Consider the following 4,889-nt stretch of genomic DNA (forward strand, 5'->3'; position numbering starts at 1 on the left):
TCTGACATGCCAGGTGTTCCCAGGGGACTGGCTGAGCATCGTTTGCGAGTCGAACCAAAAAGTGAAACCAGTCAAAGAACATCTTCGACGGTCCGCCGTACAAAAGAGAAAGGCAATCGGTGAAGAACTGGCTCGGCTTCTAGCAGCTGAGTTTATCCGAGAGATTACCACTCCGAGTGGTTAGCTAATGTTGTCATGGTCCCAAAGAAGGACGACTCACTTCGCATGTGCATTGACTTCAAACATATCAATCGGGCATGCCCGAAAGATCACTTTCCTCTCCCTCGCATCGACCAAATAGTCGACTCGACTGCGGGGTGTGAGCGTTTGTCCTTTTTGGACGCTTATTGCGGGTATCATCATATCCGTTTGTATGGACCCGATGAGATAAAAACAGCTTTCATCACCCCATTTGGGTGCTTCTGTTATGTCACTATGCCATTCGGCTTGAAGAACGCTGGAGCCACATTCATGCGGATGATTCAGAAGTGTTTACTCACTCAGATCAGTCGGAATGTGGAAGCATACATGGATGACATTGTGGTCAAGTCACGTAAAGGTTCCGACCTACTGGCTGACCTTGCTAAAACCTTTGCCAACCTCAGAAGGTATGATATCAAGCTTAATCCATCAAAGTGCACGTTTGGAGTTCCAGGCGGAAAATTACTCGGTTTTCTCGTTTCCGAACGAGGGATCGACGCTAACCCAGAGAAAGTGGGTGCCATACTCCGGATGAAACGCCCTGTGCGTGTGCATGATGTCCAGAAGCTTACTGGTTGTTTGGCCGCCCTAAGTCGATTCATTTCTCGCCTCGGTGAAAAGGCACTGCCTATTTACCGACTGATGAAGAAGTCAGATAAGTTCGAGTGGACTCCTAAAGCTGATGCATCATTTACAGAGCTTAAAGCCCCGCTTTCCACCTAGCCGGTGCTTGCTGCTCCAATCAGCAGAGAGCCTTTACTGCTTTACATTGCAGCCACTGGACAAGTCATCAGTACAGTACTTACCGTCGAGCGGGAAGAAGAAGGAAAGGCTTACAAAGTTCAGCGCCCAGTATACTATGTCTCTGAAGTTTTGACTCCATCAAAGCAAAGATATCCACATTATCAGAAGCTTGTTTATGGGATTTATATGACCACGAAGAAGGTTGCACATTACTTTTCTGACCACTCCATTACAGTTGTCAGCGACGCTCCATTATCAGAGATTCTGAACAACAGAGATGCAACTGGTCGAGTGGCAAAGTGGGTGTCGGTGTCAAAACCGGAGGATCTCGGGTAGGGTGTCCCGAACTGTGCGTCTAGGCGGATGGTAACATGAGACAAGGGACATGATGTTTTTACCCAGGTTCGGGCCCTCTCGATGGAGGTAAAACCCTACTCCTGCTTGATTAATATTGATGATATGGGTAGTACAAGAGTAGATCTACCATGAGATCAAGGAGGCTAAACCCTAGAAGCTAGCCTATGGTATGATTGTTGTTCGTCCTACGGACTAAAACCCTCCGGTTTATATAGACACTGGAGAGGGCTAGGGTTACACAGAGTCAGTTACAAGGGTAGGAGATCTACATATCCGTATCGCCAAGCTTGCCTTCCACGCCAAGGAAAGTCCCTTCCGGACACGGGACGAAGTCTTCAATCTTGTATCTTCATAGTCCAGGAGTCCGGCCGAAGGTATAGTTCGGCTATCCGGACACCCCCTAATCCAGGACTCCCTCAGTAGCCCCTGAACCAGGCTTCAATGACGACGAGTCCGGCGCACAGATTGTCTTCTGCATTGCAAGGCGGGTTCCTCCTCCAAGTACTTCATAGAAGATTTTGAACACAAAGGTAGTGTACGGCTCTGCAAAATAAGTTTCCACATATTGCCATAAAGAGAATAATATTTACACAAATCTAATCTGCTGACGTATTCCATAGCGTGACATCACACCACGGCCAAGTCTTTATTCGAATCGTTTTACTGTCCCACCTCAGCGCGTTTAGCGAGGCGGTTTCCTTGGCACGTCTTGTCAAAGCAGAGATCGTGTCCCCTTATTCCGGGATTCTCATCAATATGGGCGTGGGTAACCCAACCGTGCCATTGATTATGGCGCTTGGGAGATAAGCGAGTTTTACCAGGCTGGTGGGGACGCATAGTCACGTCCTCCCGTATAAGGGGATAAGGATCCACCTTTTCATCCATGCCTTCTTCCTCCTTTGCCTATCCATTTCCGTGCACTCGAGCTCCAGCGCCCAAGTCCGCACACCCCACCTCAACCTTCTCCAGCCATGTCCGGAGCGGGAGGCAAGTGGATGGTCTCCTCCGTCACAGAGGGACACATCAAAAAACTGAGGAAGGCCGGATACTTGTCGAACGACATTGCGCACCGGCTTCCCGAAGAGGGGCAGCTCATCCCCACCCCTAGGCCCCATGAGAGGGTGGTGTTCCTCCCCCATTTCCTCCGCGGACTGGGCTTCCCTCTCCACCCATTTGTCTGAGGGCCCATGTTCTATTATGGCCTGGATTTCCACGATCTGGCCCCGAACTTTGTCCTCAACATCTCGGCGTTTATCATCGTGTGCTAGGCTTTCCTCTGCATCCGCCCCCATTTCGGCCTATGGCTCAAGACTTTCAATGTCAAGCCAAAGGTGGTGCGCGACACCCAGGCGGAGTGCGGAGGCGCCATGGTGGGCAAGATGCCCAACGTCCTATGGCTCGAGGGCTCCTTCATGGAGACCCTAAAGGGGTGGCAATCGGGGTGGTTTACATCACCGAGCCGCGCGACCCTGAATGGGTCGCAGCCCCCGAGTTCCGATCCGGACCCCCTACGCGGCTCACCTCCTGGAAAGAGACGGGCCTATCGTGGGGTAAAAAAGGAGAGCTGACCGGACTCCAAACATGCGTCCAAACCCTGGTGGACAAGAAGCTCAAACTTGTCAACGTAGTCCAGGTTATGCTCATCCGCCGGATCCTCCCGTGTCAACAACGGGCTTTCAACCTGTGGGAGTTCGACCCGGCGCAGCACCAAACTCTGAGCAGGCTCTTTGACACGACGTACGAAGATGCCTGGAAGGTGCTTTTCAAGGACGCCGAGGCCCCCGCATCCGCTACCGAGGATCACGGATTCAGCACGCAGCGTCACGCTAGTGCGGTAAGCTGTTTTTACCATTTACAGGGTATTAGTTTTCCATAGTTTGACTCCATGCGGGATCTAAGCTCCCTTACCTTTGACAGGATTGGCAGGAGACGACCGGACAGATCAACTATCCAGCTCCTTTGCCCGAAGGCCCAGCGGACGCTCGCTTGGCGAAGCTGCTGGTTCCAACACCCTATGTGGTGCCGGAGAAGAAGGCCAAGAAGAAGGCCACGGGGACTCGAAAGAGTGCCCAGCGCCAGGAGGTGTCGGATTCATCATCCGACGACTCCAAGACGCACTCCTCCCATGAAGACGAGGAGGAGGAAGAAGAGACCTCCCCCCCTCCAGCGGGGGGAGGGAAGAAAAGGAAGGCCGCCCCAACTGGGGAGGCCGAAGGGTCCAAGAAGGGGAAGACCCTTCCTCCAGACTACTCCACCAACGCCGACGATGGCGAAGAGGAGTGGCCGCACAGGGCCAAGCCCCTGGCGAGATCGTAAATATTCGGACACCAGAGCAATTCATAGTGTTCCTTTCTTGCACAGCCCCTCCTTACGCCGAATATGACTATGCAGTCCGCCCGAGGCCGGGCTCGACGAGTCGTCGAGCGGCTCCCTGGATTCGTCGGACATGAATTCACTTCCGCCCGCCACCTCCCCCCACCATTCGGACGACGCCGAGGTGCTGTCCCAACAGGTTCCAAGCCAGGAGGACGTGGTCCTAGAGGCGCCGCAAGGTGACCTCCCGGACTCCAGGCGCAAAGCGGATAAAACCCCAAAGGGCTCCGAGTCCGGCCTTGAGCCGGACACCGCGCCGGAACCTTCAACGGTTTCGAACTCCGGTAGGCAGCCTCCTTCCAAGAGGAGCAAGCCTACCGAGCCGATGACCTCCGTCCAACCGGGGGCACCGGACAATTTGCTGGAGGTGCTTAACGGCGCCTCCATCGACGAGGAGCACCGCACTATTATGAGTGCGGTGATCCAGAAGGTTCAGTCCGCCAAGAGCGGACTGACTGAAGCCTGTGCCAGCCTTCTAACAGGCTTTGAGGTAAGTAAAGAATATGTAAAAATATTACCGCATAGATAGTTGCCCCTGATGCTCTGTTCGGTGTTCGGAAAGAAAAGCCGAATAGAGGATCTAATAACATTCGCGGGAGTCTAACATAATCAAGTCAATATGCGTATGCAGGCTTCGCTGCTGGCCTCCGCCGCACTGATTGCGGAGGTGGATACGCTGAAGCAAAACCTCATGCGGTCCGAGAACGAGCTCGGCCATGCCAAGAGGCAACTCGAGGAGAAGGAAGGTAAGTAATACCTTGCGCAAGTATATAGAGAAGATGTGGTTGCAAAAAATGACAGGATCAACGTGCTATTATAGGGGCCATGACCGAGGTGGCAACCCTTAAGAAAGCGCTGTCCGAGGCCGAAAACAGAGCGGCCACGGAGTGCACAGAGAGAGGGAAGCAGGAGGCGCGGGTGGAGGAGGTGCAGAAAGAGCTCCAGGCTCTCATGAAAAAACACGAGAGTTTGGAGCTTGACTCAAAGACGCAAGCGTCCGAGCTTGCGGCAGCCCTCGAAAGCGCGAAGTCTGCCAAGGTCGAAGCCCAGAAAGCCCTCCAAGAAATTGAAGCGATGAAGAAGATAGCGGCGGGTAAGGCATTCATTATGCAAAGCAAGCACGTGAAAGTGAATTACTTGTTACTTACCCGAGTCCGGAGCTCTCCAGGAGCATTCGCAGATTTGCCCCGCAGTGCGTCTGATGCCGCCGCCTA

Source organism: Triticum urartu, chromosome 5A (genome assembly GCF_056163025.1).
Source record: "Triticum urartu cultivar PI428250 chromosome 5A, HENAU_Tu73, whole genome shotgun sequence".
In the NCBI taxonomy this organism is placed as follows: domain Eukaryota; kingdom Viridiplantae; phylum Streptophyta; class Magnoliopsida; order Poales; family Poaceae; genus Triticum; species Triticum urartu.